We start from the raw sequence: 17,689 nt of genomic DNA, 5'->3' as shown, positions 1-17,689 counted from the left end.
GGCCTTTTCCATCCACGGGCTTGGATCCATCCCAATAGATCGACGCTACGACAGCGATGCTACTAGGATGTTCTTCTTGGAACACCTCTTGGAAAGCGCCTGAATTATAGTCATTCCTCGAGTCCAACTCGAGCAACGAATCCTGCGAGGATTCTGCAACGAATCCTGCGAGGATTCTGCAACGAATCCTGCGAGGATTCTGCAACGAATCCTGCGAGGATTCTGCAACGAATCCTGCGAGGATTCTGCAACGAATCCTGCGAGGATTCTGCAACGAATCCTGCGAGGATTCTGCAACGAATCCTGCGAGGATTCTGCAACGAATCCTGCGAGGATTCTGCAACGAATCCTGCGAGGATTCTGCAACGAATCCTGCGAGGATTCTGCAACGAATCCTGCGAGGATTCTGCAACGAATCCTGGAAGGATTCCCAATGGAATCCTGGAAGGATTCCCAACGGAATCCTGGAAGGATTCCCAACGGAATCCTGGAAGGATTCCCAACGGAATCCTGGAAGGATTCCCAACGGAATCCTGGAAGGATTCCCAACGGAATCCTGGAAGGATTCCCAACGGAATCCTGGAAGGATTCCCAACGGAATCCTGGAAGGATTCCCAACGGAATCCTGGAAGGATTCCCAACGGAATCCTGGAAGGATTCCCAACGGAATCCTGGAAGGATTCCCAACGGAATCCTGGAAGGATTCCCAACGGAATCCTGGAAGGATTCCCAACGGAATCCTGGAAGGATTCCCAACGGAATCCTGGAAGGATTCCCAACGGAATCCTGGAAGGATTCCCAACGGAATCCTGGAAGGATTCCCAACGGAATCCTGGAAGGATTCCCAACGGAATCCTGGAAGGATTTCCAACGGAATCCTGGAAGGATTCTCAACGAAATCAGAGTTGTGTCCTCCCCGCATGTGACAAATTCCTGAGCAAATCTCTGAAATATGTTTTATAAGAATCCCAGATGCCTGAGGAAGGCTCTTGAAGGGGCCCCTGGAAAAATCTCTCCGGCATTCCAGAAGAAATTTCTTGAGGAATCCTTCAATGAGTTTCTGGAGGAATCTCTGGCTGTGAGAAAAATTAGCAATAAGTTAAAATTCACAAATATAAAGAAATGAAAAAAAAATCCTGAGAATCCTGAAGGAGTTGCTGAAGGAATGCCTGGAAAAGCCGCTGAAAGAGTTCCAGGAAAAAATGTTGCAGGATTTCTTGGAGAAATCTTTGGATTAGTTTCTGGAGAAAAAAATCTAAAGGAATTTCTGGAAAACTCCTGAATCTCCTAAATCTTTCCAGCAATTTCAAGAAAAAAACCGGAAGAAATTCCCGGAGAAAACCCCGAAGAAATCCCCGGTCGAGTTTCTGGAGGAATCCCTCAAGAAATTACAGGAGAAATAAATCCATGAATCCAAGGTGAAATCATTAAAGCAATTCCTCAAGGATTCATTGGGAACCTTCTTGAATGAATCCCTGATCGAAATCGTGATGAAGTTCGAAGCGTTCAAAGGTATCTCTAAATAAATTTATGAATTAGCCCATGAAGAAACCCCGGCAGATCATGCTGGATGAATCTCTGAAGAAATTCCCCTAATACTCTCTGAAAAATGCTAGAAGGCTCTCTGAAGAAATTCCCGAAGAGACTCGTACAGGAATCCCTGAAGAAGATTCTGGAGAAAATTCTAAAGAAGTTCCTGGAGGAATTCTGTGCAGGGAATGAAGTTATCGATCACGATCGCGATAGTTGAAAACTCTCCCACACGCATTATCGGCGAAAAAAGACGTGCGATAAATTCAGACCCGGGTTTCTCTCGAGAATGTGTTTTCGCTCGTTCCGCAGCGCCGAAAATCGATTATCATCAGCAATGAAAAGTTGACTGGTTTGCTTTCTGCTCTTTGTTCGCCTTTCCGTAGTCCCGTCGTCACCGGCTGTAGCTTTTATGTATAAAATTTCTGTCCTCTCTCGAGCAGCTAGTGTGGTCGAGTGGTTATGGTGCGCGCTCATACACATTTTTGTGGAGGGTCTAGGTTCGAATCCCGTTAGCGGCAAATTTTTGTTATTTGCCTTCTGATAATTATCGCGATAACTTTGCAGGCGATAAAGTTGGATAGCGAAAATGAAAAGAGCGATTTCCAGTTTTCGGCTATCTTTGATCGGGGACAAACAGCAACGACCGATAAACATTTCTCACAGAAAAAGTAAAAACAGAAAAAATCGGTTGCTCGAAAAACGCCGTTTTTCGTCTCAATTTGCTGATAATTTCATTCCCTGATTCTGTGAGAAGTCAGTAAAGAAGTTCCTGGAGAAATCATCCAGGAAAAATCTCTGAAGAATTTCAAAAAGAAAGTCCACATCCTGTATGCATCGTTGAAGAAATTATTGGAGATATCTCTGGAGGAGTTCCTTGAAGATACCCTCAAGATATTCCAAAAAATGTCCCTCGAGGAACTATAGGCGAAATTATAGAAAGAATTCCTGGTAAAATCCTTCAAGAAGTTCGTGGAGGAATCCTTAAAAGAATTCTTGGAGGAGTCTCTCAAAGAGTTCCTGGAGAAATCCCTAAAGAGATCCGAGCACAAATCCCCGAACGAGTTCCCTTAAAATATTTCAGGAAAAATCCTTGAAGAAATTTCTAGATGAATTTCTCAAGAAAGGTAAAAGCTACCACCACCACCAATCAAAATGATAGTTGATAAGTATGGTGTATCCAAGGGTGTTTTATTGAAAAGTATTTCTGGACGGATCATTCCGATCAATCGATGAAGAATTGTGAATATGTGAGTCATATAGGCCGTTCAACTCTAGTCGGTTTGTTTGTGACCAGCTTCGGTCCTTAACGTGTGCCCTCTAACAGTGATAGGTAATAAATTGAACTAGCACTGGAGCCGGAAATATTTCTGTAGGTAAAGATTTCGGTTTTACCCTTTTCCTTTTTTGATTTTTTTTTTTGTTCACGCTTACGTCATAGACTTGCCATGTAGGTTGTAGCCTATCAGTTTATTGAAATCAATATAGAAAGTATCAGAACCTCGAAGTGATCACATGTGTTGCTCATTTTTTACCTGCGTTCCCTCCGAAAGATCAAAGTGATAAGTTTCACCGATCGTCCCCAAGGTAATTCGTTGTTATCTCGAACAGTATTTGTCGGAGAGCTCTGGGAATCCGTTCACCCACCGGACAAATCACGGCTATCCCGATTATTTCCCGACTGCACGTGACGCTTTTTAGTTAACAACACGGCATAAATATCACAAGGTAGGCTAGTAACCTATGTAAACATAAATTTTGGATGAAAACATGTGACGTCATTCTAATCGTTCTTCACATGATTAAATTGATGTGGAGTACTAGATCGCCTTTGAACGATTTGAATTACGTCATCAAAAAACTGTCCGTTTTTCGAAAGATATCACCTTCTAAATGTTGTACACCGTGGTTAACAATAACCGCTTCCCGCCGACGTAAGGGTGCTTCCCGCATGTACCCGTCAACGCTTGGTACCCGTGAGGTTTGGTGGGCACGGCAAGTCTTTGCCACCCATCTTCCCCACACCACCCGTCGCCCAACAGGCAGTTTTTGAAGGATTCTATCGCACGATGCTAATGTATTCGTCGATAACAATTCTCCGTGCACCAGCTGCAAAAAAAAGAGTTCGACTGAAGCTAAAGTAAAGGCTCCTAAGCTTAGGCACAAAGGGCCAGGAAACGCGAAAGGGGAACCTGTGTTCCATCCCTGGAAGCAAACCAAGGACCAAGGAGTGACAATAACTTCTTTAGCAACTTTTTTTTTTTAACAAAGCGGTTGCTACGAGATGTCCCCACTCAATAAATGTTCTGTAGAGCCAACAACGCTGCACAGTAGGCCTGGTCGCTTAAATGCTTGAAATGCATCTCCGATGTATTACAAGTATTATAAATAACAAAACAAAAACATGGAAGTAGTCGATTTGCTCCTTATCCAAAATTCTTTTGATGAATAACTGTGTATGTGACTAGACTAGATGTGAACTACCTCAGCTGCTAGTCTGCTCGCGTTACCGTTGATTCTCTGCAGAATTGTAGTTCAGGAAAAATCAAATCGATGAGTACGTACCGAGTTCTTCTGGTGCGCTATATGCTTGTCATGTGTTTGAGATGTTTGTGCAATACATTCCTTACGTTAGCATGCTCCACAAGAGATTGGATACGCTAAGATTGAGAGAGCAAGTTTTAATGGTGGTATTGTACCGCATATCTAATTTAAAATAGTTGTTTTCATATTTTCGCGGTTTGGAGAAGCGGTGTCATGTCATGTCCTACCCACCTTCTCGCTGAGACCCGCTACGTACACCATAAAAGCGAAGTACATGATTCACACATTTTTGTGTACGACTGAATCAGCCTCGACTTCTGTTTCAAATGTGCATATTTTGTTATCTAGCTACAATGCTGTCATGGAAGCTTCACTGAACGATGTCACGCATTATCCGGAATCGACCTTCCTCTCTAACGTGTTGTACAGACGGTGCACCCGATCTCCCATCGTTCGTCGAATGAAATTCTCCGGGTAGTTTTTGTTGTAAAGAATGATCATCACTGTTCCAATCCTCTCCTGTATTCGTTCGATGTCCGTTATGCCTGGTCTGCATTGTTCAACTGAAACGAGCATGTCACTTGCAAACTCCTCAAAAATATTCATTCGAAATTAATTATGTGTTTAGACTCGACAAACGACTCGAACGGCCACTTAAAAGCTCTTGAATGCATCTTAGTTGAAGCAAGTGTTTACGCTATTGCTCAATTCATGCGGTACGTCAGCAAACTGAATTGAATAGGACAGATCGGTGAAGTACTAGATTGAAAGTAGTGAGCTGGATTTTTGTATGGTGAGATGATCAATTCTCCGTTTCTGCAAATAAATGCTGCAAACAGCGTGGGTTATATGATTCCTTGCCTAAGTTAATTCTGTTTGAGCAAAACTTTGGGCAACAGTGTTGTTTTCTTCATTTCTTGCAACATAAACAACATAGTTATCCAAAGTTTTCCTCAAACAGCATCAAATAAGGCAAGGAATTATAATACCCACGCTTATTGCATCGCTTCATTGCAGAAACGAAGAATTGACCTTCTCACCATACTAAAATTCAGCTCATTACTACAAATATAGTACTACATTGAACGTGCCCCATTCAGCTCATTTGACAGCTGACTTGAATACTCACATGAATCGGGGGCTTGAACAACTTTATCACGTAGCTTGAAAGTGAACGTAAATTCGTCGGGTTCTGGTAGCCAAGCCATTCCTAGCGCCCGTTATGAACCGGTGGGCTTCTATTCAATAAAGCACTAATTTCTTCCCCAACCTATCCAAGAACTTGTTTGAAACTCGAAAGCCAATTTCGAGTCTCAAAACCAGCACTTGCATGAACCACCTTCATAACGAATCCTATGCGAGCCGCCTGCGCCTCCTCAACCGTATCTGAACTGTTCGCGTAGTCATCTACGTAGGTGTTCTCCACGATAGCCGTAGCCGCGTCTGCCTGCAGCATGCCATATACACATCAAACGTCCTCAAATCTACTATCGGAATCTGCCATTGGTACAAAACCCAGTCCAATTCGATATTGGCTGGCAAATTGTCCGCCAATTCCTGGAGTAGCGCAGGGTTTCAAAAGATGAGCATCCATGCTCATGGACTGCAACTGGCTACAAAGGTTTTGAACGACGAGTCCGTAACTGATGAGGCTCTTTAACTTGTAGGCTTTTGGCGCTGGCAGACCGACCGTAATGATTCCTAGATTGACATGACCTGCGGTACAGATGACGGATGGTGAAGAAATCCCCGATGGGGCAGCAGGGATTATAATCCCGGGGCCTGATGAACCCCCCGCTTGCGAGTTAGCCGCGCAGTCGCCGGCTAAGAATAGGACTACTAACTCCAATTCAAGGTGTCAAGTGACCCGCACCGAGGAATGAATGATCGAGGAGGTGAAAAAGATGCTCGATCATTAACGGAGCCTGGCGTGGTGGACCTCTTTTCCCATGCAACTCGTAGGATCTAGCATGAACAATTCTAATAATCAAAATCAAAACGTATTAGGTAGTAGTAGTGGCGAGGTTAACCCCTTCGCAAGGAGTGCGTTGGCGAAGTCTCCGTTAAGGAAAAGTGAGGATGTAGGTGCGGGGAGCTGTGCACGCAGCTCCAACGTGGGAGCTCCGGTCCACTCCCCGGAAAGCCAGCCGGTGGAGATACTGGATAGGCCGTAAATGTTAAGGACCATCAACCAAAACAGATAAGGACTGCCCGCAATCGAGGTGGCTGAGCAGCAGCTTGACAAGATCATCGACTTTGCGTCCACGAAGTCCAACATTAGTAAAGACCTGAAAACGGCCCTGTTGTGACTTCGTAAATCGATGGACAATGCCAAGAAGAAACACGTGAGACTCGTGAAGACTGCAGCAGCATCTACGCAGACGAAGACCTTCGCTTTCGCAGGTACTCCAAAAGGAGTGGTGGATGCGACTGCTCGTAATAAGCACTCGCAGAAGCGGGCGATGCAGCCGTCAGGAGAGGAGCTGTCTGGCGGTGCCCGCAAAGCCAGGCGCATACTTACCCCGAAAGTCGCCAGTAATGCTGGCAAGTCGAACCCCAGCCAGATGTCCCGGAAAGCTGGGAAGGGTGGGCCTGAAAACGCTGGCCCGTCCCGGAAGGATGGGAGCAACCGGGGATGCGATCGTTGGTAGGCCACAGAGTAGGGCGACCGAAGGGAGGACCCCCCTTGGGCAAAGGTCGAGCGGAAGGATAAGAAGACAAAGCCGCAGGTAGGAGAAACTAAGGACGACAAACCAAGCCATAAAAGAGTAGGTACCAAGCGCGAGAAAGGCGACGCGCTCGTCATCAAGACCGAAGAGTAGAAGTACTCAGACGTCTTGAAGGCGATGTGATGCGACGCCAAGCTCTTGGATCTGGGAGCCAACGTGCGCAGTTTCAGACGTATTTGTACGGGCGAGATGATCCTGGAGCTAAGGCGCGATAAGGAGCGCAAAGGCGCCGCCCACAAAAGTTTGGCGGAAGAGATTCTTGGCGAAGGGGAAGAGCTGAGGGCTCTCACACAAAAGGCGACTCTGAAGGTGAAAAATTTAGACGAGGTCACCGAAGTGGAACAGCTCGTCACGGCACTGCGGCAACAGTGCTAGGTGCAGGTAGCCGCCGCAGCCGTTAGACTACGGAAAGGGCCGGCAGGAACACAGGTAGCTTTGGTTCAGCTACCTGTGGCGGACGCTTACAAGTTCGTTAAAGTAGGGAAACTCAAGATGAGCTCAACTGACCTTGCACGAGCCATCGGAGGTTTGCTTCAGGTGTCTGGAACCAAGACACACTTCAAGGGACTGCAAAGGCCCTAGCAAAAGCAAAGGCCACAAGGCACAAGGCTGCAAGAGTTCACCCACGTGTTTGATTTTTTTCGGGAAATCCGTGAACAGCAAGCATCTAACGGGAAGTCCGTAGTGCTTCAGAAGAGCAGCAGCATACAAATCACAGTGCAGATAACGCAGCTGAACTTGAAGTACTGTGAAGCTTCCCAGCAACTGCTTTGTCAGGCAGTTTCTGAGTGTGGGACGGATATCGCCATCATAGCGGACCCATACCAAATACCCACCCGTAACGGCAAATGGGTCCGGAAAAATGGTAGCAATTTGGACGACGGGTAAACAATGTTCAGGAGTTTGTGTCTACTACTTACGATGGTTCGTATTTGCCAAACTAAACGTAGCTGTTATGCGCCTCCGCGTTGGTGGATCGAGCAGTTCACGCAAATGCTAGACTGTATGACGACCGTGAGGACAAGGCGAAGGTAGGTGGTAATAGCGGGTGACTTCAATGCCTGGGCCGTGGAATCGGGAAGCCCTTTCATGAACCAGCGGGGTCAAATCCTGCTTGAGACACTGACCGTACTAGATGTCGACCTGGCTTATGTCGGTACCAATAAAACCTTTAGTTGGAAAGAAAACGGTGCAAAGTCGATTATTGACGTTCCTTTTTGTAGTTCTGGCCTAACAAGTACTTCAAACTGGAGAGTTTGATCACCTGGCAGTTCACTACAGTATCGACTACAGCAACAGTAGGCAGCGGGTAGAGGAAGTGGCGGCTAGGCCAAGGTCAAGCCCTCGCAATTGTAAGACATCATACTTCGACGAAGGAATATTTAGAGAGGCGCTCCACCGTGGTTACCAAAAGCCACGTGGTTAGCTATACAAGAGGTGGTCCAAAGGTTTCGACTCGGCTACGTAAATCATACCGGTGCCCTGCGGTCGAAATCGATCCTTACAACAATTAAGTGGCCACAGGGAGATCATCCTGGTAGCGTTGCTGTCGTGGCGTCGTTCTACTGGGTAGGATCCGAGCCCGCGATTGGAAAGAGGTACCCGGTAAGGGCCGGGGTAGGTGGAGGCCCCATGTCGACACGTTCTTCTGTGTGCTGGCTGATAGGGCCTTACTTGCGGGAAGGTCAAATCGTTGGGCACACGGTAGACTTGCTGTACAATTAGAAGCAGGCGTGATGTCGATCCTGCCTGCCTTCCGAGGACAAAGAAAGTGGTAAGGACCACTCGAGAAACTGGCTAAGCGTCAGCATGCTACCTTTGTGGATTCTCCAAAGCGAGTCATCGATGTTGGTTGCTGCAGGCTACGCAGCTAACCTTGAGGATGCGATGTGCACTAGCCCCTTTTTGAAGCAATGCCATCTTGTAGGATCCGGATATTCGGATTTGAGTTTGGCGACCATGGCAGTGTTGTTTTGCGGGTCGAGGAAAGAGTATTTCTGGCTTTTACTTTTTCTCTGTCTGTTGAGCGGATGATTCCCCATGGTTTAGAAGAAAAAAAATGGAAGACCAACTCGCCGGAAGTTCTACGGAGCCTAGGAGAGGTCAAGCCGGCGACACTGGTGCGTTTGACCCGTGGCATCGTGTAGATGGCGAAGGAGAGAGTCTTGATGGGAGTGATTTAAGACCCAAGTAGGGACCTATTTGCTATCGCGACGAGGCATCGCTGCGAGTTGTTGCCGCACATACACGAGGAAAAGCGGTCGATGGAAAAAGCTCATCGTAAGTGGAGCAAGAATAGAGTAGGTCAAGATCGATCGGCACCGTAAGGAACAGTGTTGAACATCCAATGACCAATGTCCATTTTACATGTATGAATGCCTCGTACTATTCAATGAGGCTAAGAAACTCATCAATAGTACGAGAGTACTAGAGACATCTTTGTGCCGAAGTTGATTGAAACGGTCGAAAGCTTTGTCGTAATCAATGTTCGTTGCTGTAGGAGATTTGCGTCATTTTTTTCCTGCACTCAGTTAAGGATCACTTTGCAGAGTACTTTCAGTACGATGCACAGCGAAAAGATGCCCCACAATTATCGCAGAAAGAAAAAAGTGTGCGTTATTCGAATAAACTCAGCTTCAATAAATTCCATAGTATGAGCATCCACCCGAACTGTCCCATCCCAGCAGGAATAACTTTTCGGCTCATCACTGCAAGCAACCATGAGCAAACTCCAATTACATTTTCCATTCCCTAACTTCCACCCAAAAACCTTCCACACGCAAACCTTGAACAACCCCCAGCCCTCAGAAAGGGATAGGTACTAGGATCCGAATCCGGATTCGGACGATTTCCTGACTATCCGGTCGCTTTTGGGGCGGCTGCACCGGTGGCACCCGTAAACAGGAAAAAGGGCAGCCAACATCCAACAGCAGTCGGCAAGAAAAGCGATAACGCCCTGAGGCAATAAAATTCGTCTTAGCCTTGGCCTCTTGCAGTCAGCGTCAGACACGGAAGGAAGGAAGGTCCATTGCACTAGATGTTGTACTACTACAGTGACTGGTGAGGATCATGCCTTCAAGTGCCCTGGTAAGGGTCGTCGTCGTCGTCTGCCGCTTTTCCTGGAAGAAACATGCACTGAACCTTGCCCCAAGTGGTACTTCACCCGGTCGTTTCACTTATTGCTTTATGGCAAATAACATTTTACAGCCTCGCCCGACTCGGCATGCAATAGCTCTGCGGCGGAGGAGCCTGAGGACTGGGGAGTCCCTTGGATGGGGAAGGGCAGCGCCAGCCGAATGCAACGATGTTCAACATGACACTGCTGACTCTGATTGGATTGCGAAGTCAGGCAAAAGTTATTCCTGGCTCGATGGATGGTGGTTTCTCCCGGATCTGAAAACTTTACACGCTGCACTTTGAGCTTCTATGAAGAGACAGACAGGATGGGAGAGAGAGATGATGAACTCCGGTGTGTAACTCAATCACTGTGAGTGTGCCGCCACAGAAATTTGTCACCCGGAAGAAGGAAGTTTAGCATATTTTGGGGAAAAGGAACTTTGCCAACCTGCCAGCCAGCCATCCAGCCAGGGTTGCGCTGTTGTCACATGCTTGCCGTTGTTGTTTGTCGGTGCCGGTGACGGCTTCTTGAAGGTGCGGGAACCGTAACCTGTCGTTTCTCTAAGGTGAAAACTTCCACTTGCTGACAGTGACACGGTTGAAATAACGTGAGCTGAATAGGGGTTTTGCGGATTTAGTTACGACAGGATGGTGACGCTGCTTGCAGCTGAATAAATGGAATGGAAAAGATAAGATTTGTGAAGTTTGTTTGTGATTTAAACAACGTATTTTGCATCCCACATACAAATGGGATGTATAAAAATAATTGACCTTGTTATCATCATCGTGATGATTTTATTTCTAATATTTATAACAGAATTACCACCGATTCATTAGGCCCCATTATCATCTTCAAGTTTCTCGTTACAGTAAAATATAATGATTCTCTTTACCCAAAATACATCCCTCCTTCAATGATAACATTTCTCCACATTGTAGTGTGAAAAAAACATATCTCGAACCTGGCTCCTAGGGCGGCTACGTGAATGATGATTCTTTCTATCGGTTACAGCTGGTATATTCTCCACCAAAGGAAGAAAGTTTAATCCAAATGAAAAAGAAACTCTCCTACGCTGAAAAATAGGCACTTTTCTTTACAACTTTGCAAGTCATTCTGCACCTGCTCCTGGGCTGTCTGGGCCGGAATTCTTGGAATGGATCCTATAACAGGCGGCGGCGGGTTCACATCCGTAGCTTTGGTTTGTAGATTTTTTCTCACAATCTCTCCCACACAGTGGATTATACAGAGCAGGGTGAAGGTGGTTGAGGGTTAAGAAGCGCGAAAGGCACGTGCTAAATTTATCTATCCTGCAGACGATGTTGTGGGGAAAGTTGGGCTTCCGTCAAATAATTTACGTGACATTCGATATAAAGTGTACCCCTGGGAAAAGGCTCAATTTTAAGTTCGAAGTACTTAAAAAAAACTCGTTCTAGCTGTATGCTCACATATGAAAGCTTTCATAATCTGCTAAAACGGTTGGTAGAATAAAGTTTTTGGAAACTTCATAAACTTGTCCGGGTTAATCTCATCATGACAATGATTTTTTTGCCCTGGTATAACCAGCCGGCTGACATGTCCGAAATAGATGTAAAAACTTGAAGTATGTGTTTAAATGACAAATTGAGAGATAAATTCCTGAAAAAACCACCACTTGTTTCAGTGGGATTCGAACCCACGACTCCATATCGCTAGCCCGGCGCTTTAACCAACTAAGCCACAGAACAAGTTACGATTCCGCGGAATACTACGGGAGATTGATATATAAAAGCCGAAGGAGAGATAAATTTGTGAAAGATGGACCCGATTAGAGTGGAGCTTCGAATCCAGTTTAGCTTTCTATTCCGCAGAATTGTAACTTGTTCTGTGGCTTAAGTAGTTGGTTAAAGCACCGGACTAGCGATACGGTGTCGTTGGTTCAAATCCCACCAAAACAAGTGGTAATTTTTTCACAAATGTTTTTCAAAATTTGTCAATTAAACGTACTTTGCCTAAATATACTTCAAGTTTTTATATCTCAATCTCATCAGCCTCGTAATTTTGCGATGGTCCAGCTGAGTAAAAAACTCGTCGTCATTTACAATTCACATTATCGACGATATCTAGCTACGACCTAGAGTAATATTTACTCAACTTTTCGAGGTATTGTACATAGCGAATAAAAGAAAGTCATACGTTAATCACAGACAAGCAGATGTATCTCATGAAGCAAAGTGCGATTAAAATCATCGTCACAAAAGCATAATCGCCGAATGCTAATGACGCTGTGCTTCGCAAACCTACTGAATAGATGGCGGTAGTGAGTAAACGTCAAACAGAAGCAAAAACTATGGGAGCGCCATGAACGAGAGATTTGCGAACTACAGAAGTGACAGAGTTAGACATACTCATAAATCGGTATTTTTTTTGTTTCCCTACTCAGTTTCAGCGTAAAGTGGGACAACTCATTGCCGATGAGTTGTCCCACTTTTAACGGAAACTTTGTAAGAAAACAAAAGATTTGTTGATTTCTGAGTAGGACCAAAGGCTTGACGGCCACCTTAAGGCGAAACTGGAAGCATTTCCTCGTCTTTTTGGTTTGTGATTTTTTATTAAATAACGAAGCAATATTTTTAAAATCGGTTTTTGTGAACACGTAGAGTATGGATCAGGGTATCTTCTGAATTTTTTACGCTGTAGAAAATGTTTTTCGTTTTTGCAGAAACCATTTTTTAGTGAAATTTTGTTCAAAAATGGTTTCTGCAAAAACGAAAAACATTTTCTCTCGCGTAAAAAATTCAAAAGATACCCTGATCCATACTCTATATGTGCACGAAAACCGATTTTGAAAATATCGCTTCGCTATTTAATAAAAAATCAAAAACCAAAAAGTGAGGAAATGGATCCAGTTTCGCCTTAATGGCTACTGTCGGAATACTATCTGGACGCGGTGCTTAGTATTCCTCCTAGAAATCCTTTGCGATTTCTCCACAAAATAGTTCCAGCACTCCTCCAGGAGTTTTAAGCTGGATTCCCAGAAATTTATTGATGATTCTCTGGAATTCTTCCAGGAGTTTCTACTGAGATTCCGTCTATGATTCCTTCAAGAGCTCTTGCCAGGATTCCTTCAGGAAATACTCCCGAGATTCTTCCAGAGAATTTTTCTGGGATTTATTAAGGAATACAATCTGAGATAAGTTCCATCATAGACCTAGTCATAGACTCTCCTTTCTTTTGTAATGTCTTCAAAAGTTTTTTTCACTTCTAAATGTCAATTTTACCCGGGGTTTCTTTCGGGATTCCTTAAGGAGTACTCGACTCGGGTATTGCTTCAAGAATTCGTTCCAAGATTACTTCAGAAACTCCTTCCAAAATTATGTGAGGAATTCCTTCCAGGAACTGTTTGCGAGAGTTCTCGCGGAGTTCCTTCTTCAGGAATTCTTTTTGAAATCCTTACAGGAATTCTACAAGAACTTTTTTTAGTATTCCTCCAAAGATGTCAACGCAGGTAGGGTACAGTGAATAGACGTTACCGGTTTTGATAGCTGTTTTATTGATGCTTCAACTGCAAGTAAATGTCAATGGTAAGTACATGTTTTACGTTTTATGACCTCTACCGAATTGTCATAACCGAATTGTGACGGTGGGCCCTTCCGGCTTGCACACCTACGGTTCAGATCTATAACCTCTACGCCTACAGATCTAAATTCAATTTATATTAATATTTGATATTAACACTGCTAATTATCTCTTACTTTCTTTTCAGGACCTAGCGGAATTTGCGGACGGATGTAGCAGAACACTCGACTGGGAATGTTTCAGGAATTACTTCTGGGATTCCTACGATAACTCATCCAGGAACTACTTCCCGGATTCTTTCGGGAGCTCCATCAGGGATTTCTCCAGGATTTTTTGTGGACTTCTGTCAGGAATTGCTTCTGGAATTTTTTCAGGAAATCCTTCGTGGATTTATTCGAGAGCTTCTTCCGGGATTCCTCTTGGAACTTCTTTCGGGAACTTCTTCTGGAATTCTTTCAAAAAGAATCGTAAAAGTTGCTGGGATAATCTTGGAAGGAGTAATGATAGAGGGATCTCGGTATAAATTTCTAGAGATATTTCGGATGGAATTTTGAGAAAAAAAAACAGGAACTCCTAAAATAATCCAAGATAGTAATCCTCTAGCAAACCAGGAAAGAATATCTGGAAGAATCCCGTGAGTACTTCCTGGAGGAATCCTGGGAAGAGCTCTTGAAGGAACCCTTCAGGAATTTCAGAAGAAACTCTTCTTCTTCTTTTCTAGTCGCGACCATCAGCAGTCAGCCGCTGTGTATAGGGCTAGTTGCGTTGACTATATGCCCTGCGTTCATTCGCCTTCGCCTCTAATCTCAACGGTGAGTAGAAAATGACCGATAAATCCATAAAATGATAGGGTTAGTTTTTTATTGTTCTTGACGTTTCGGCCCGTTTGGGTCATTTTCAAGGGTTCAACCTTTATGGTTTCTAGTCAAAACGGTTTTATTTAACTTAAACAAAAAAAGAACGTGAACGAAAACATTTTGTTCTTCGTACACGTAAAATTCATCAAATTAGTAGTTCCGTGTCAAAAATTGAGCTCAATCGTTCAAAGCAATCAATAGTTACAGCATCTCAAACTTGTCCATTTTGTATGAAAATCGGCGTTTGTCCGATCAATCATGCACCACAGTGTATATGACAGATATGCAAATAGAAATGAAAATGGAAAAGAATCAATACCGAAATCTGTCAGGTACAATTCTTGTTCAATTCATTACCTATCAATTTCAGTAATGATAAAAGATTGTGAAGATCAAACCCTAGTTCCAGGCCCACTGGAGAAAGAAAAGTTTGTTTATGAGATACAAAAAAAGTTTGCGATGGATGCGTATGACTTCTTAAGTTAAAGAAACCTATTTTGACTGGAACCATAAAGATTTAACCCTTGAAAATAACCCAAACGGGCCGAAACGTCGGGAACATTAAAAATCCAACCTTATTATTTTATGGATTTATCATTCATTTTCTATTCAGTGTGTAAGATCGGAGTAGAGATCAAAGTAGATAATAAAATGATAGATATCGTAGATCGTAGATATACTAGGCATGAAGGCCATGTATTGAAGGAATACATCGAATGCATGAAACCATTACCAATCGACCCCGAAGTATATCGGCTAGAATGATGGGCCACGCCACCATAGCAAGAATGGCAGAAAATGACCGATAAAGCCATAAAATCCGTGATTTGTATATAAATACGGTCGAAATATTTGATACGGTTGTAGTGGAAATGCCCACTTGGTAAAACTCAAAGGTTTTTTTTTTAGTTTGTAAAAATAAAGGACGATTTTCATCCAAATGTTCATCATTCAATGTTGCTTGCGATGTGTTATATCCCGACTAGAAAACTATATCAAGTTTATATCATATTGTGTAATGGTGTAATAATATTTTTCTATAATTAATTATGTTATAAATTTGGTTCAGGATGATGTTAAAATAACTAAAATTGTAACAAAAAGTACACTGATCTTATCAAGTTTATAACCTATTTTGTTATAATCATATCAAAATTATAACAAAATGTGATACGAATTTTAGCCTCAGGATTACTAGTTTCTATCAAAATTTGATACAACTTTGTTACATTACTTTTCAAACGTTGAGTCATCTAAATTATAATTCAATGAGTAATAAAACAACATTTGTAACATAATGTGATATAATTAGTTATTGTATTTTGAGAACACCAAGGATGTTGAACATGATTATATCACAATGAGTTATAAATATCACAGTTTGTTAGGATTACGTTATATTTTTGTTACAATGTTCTAGTCGGGATAGAATGACCGTAAGCAAGCAACTGCTAGCCTCTTCCTCAAGTAAAATTGCTAGCTGTCGTCGGCAGGGGTTTATGAATGATGAGGCTTTATATCAGCAGCTGTAAATTTCAAAGCGGTAAAATAAGGCGAATGGGGAAAAAAACTCCTACTCTCAAAAATAAGTACCTTTAATAACCACCCGCTTCACCTCGTGAGACTTCTCAACAGAGCATGAAACGCAGGCACATATACTGTTCCATTTAGGGTTAATCATAATTGTAAGGAGCTTTAAAGGCATGTGCCTACCCCACGTGATCTTTCCAGAGCTAAGAGTTTTATAACATCCACATTGTGGGATTTGTTTGGATCACTTGAAGTGTCTTTAAAATCATTACAAGAAAACCCACATATTTACTCTGTCATAAGTTCAAGAAAATAAATCATTTTAAAGCATTTTCTCCCCACTTCCACACCGCGGTTTTTGAGCTTTATTGAACGTGCGCTTGATGTCGGTCTTGATTCTTTTTGCTCCAAAATAGAGTTTTTTACTTATATTTTTCTAACAGTGCATAAATCTCCGAAAACTGTTTCGAGAAATTTCAATAGCAAAGTCAAAATTTGTATTATTTGCAATGGTGTTCAATTTGCAATAAGAAAGCAAATTGACTTGTTTAATGTGAACTTTCGATGCCTATGCTGATAAGCATGGGAATAATTTTAACAAATACGATTCGAATGTATGAATTCAATTTATGTTTCCGTATGGGCTGCCTTTTAAAAAAGTCCAATTTTTTCTTCAAATTTTTTGATTGTTTGAACTCGTCATAACTTAAGTACGGTTGAATGTAGCTAAAAAAAATATGCATACTTCTTTTTATTGAAAGTTATACGTATAATCTATCTATGATATAAAAATTCCCAAGGAAAATGATTGCCCGTTTAAACAATCGACAAAATGAAAATTCGAGAACAAATGGTCAGAAGCATGTGACCATCCTGGGCTAGTGGGCTACGTGGCAAATGATGAGGTTGGAAATCAGCTTTCTACAAAACCAAAAACCAAAAGAAAATTGAAATTATATGACATCTAACATAGATCCGCGGTGAATGTTACTCTCAGTGTATTTTTAAAGTCCTTCAAATATCCTCAAACATCTTCGAAGACAGCATTTAAATCCAACAAACCGTTTTCGAGTTATTATGCTTAAAAAATATATTTTTTTTTCATTCGCCTTTTCCAAAAGTTGGGTAAAGAATATTGCAAAATAAACAACATGAAAAACATTTTCAGATAGAAGCTCAAACATGAGCAAAGTTTCATTCGAATTCAAGAAGGTTGCAGCCACGCGTTTCGCTCGTTGAACTAGAAATGCTCTATAGCTTCTAAACTAGCTCCATGGGTTCCAGTAAAAAATCCTTCTGGTATTCATTCAGAAATTCGTTCTGCGATTCATTCAGGAAATCTTCCAAAGAACATTTAATAAATTCTGCCAGGAATGCCTTTGAATATTTCTGTGAAAATCCCTTGTAAAATTCTTCCAGGAATTCCTTTACAAAGTTCTCCTTTAAAATTTACTCCAAAGCTTTCTAGATATTACTCTATAAATCAATGTACGTGTTTTTTCATAAAATTTTCCTTGAAATCCTTAAAAAGTTGCTTCAAATTATTTTCTTCAATTGTCTACTAAATTTCATCTAAAGCATCCATCCAGAATTTCTCTGAGAATTTCCCTAGAAAAGTTCCCTTAGAAATTCCTCCATAGATTCTTTCGGAAATCCGTGCGAGAATTATTCCAAGAAATAATTCCACGGATTCCGAGAGTCCATCAGAAAATCAAAAGCTCTGTATTTGCCCAAGGCTTTCTTTCCAAATTCTTCCACAGACCCTTTCAGATTTTTTTTTTTCGAAGTTTCTTTCGCCAGTTCATCCCGAGATTCGCTAAATTTGC

The 17,689-nt window shown here is 42.6% G+C and overlaps 1 protein-coding gene across 1 annotated transcript in view; it reads right to left on the bottom strand.

Moving 5' to 3' along the window:
- Window positions 1-17,689, bottom strand: part of LOC109406629 (uncharacterized) — a 246,946-nt gene that overhangs the window by 63,073 nt on the left and 166,184 nt on the right. The window lies entirely within an intron of this gene.

The sequence above is a fragment of the Aedes albopictus genome, chromosome 1 (assembly GCF_035046485.1).
Source record: "Aedes albopictus strain Foshan chromosome 1, AalbF5, whole genome shotgun sequence".
Classification (NCBI taxonomy): domain Eukaryota; kingdom Metazoa; phylum Arthropoda; class Insecta; order Diptera; family Culicidae; genus Aedes; species Aedes albopictus.
This window is presented reverse-complemented; position numbering and strand designations above follow the sequence as displayed.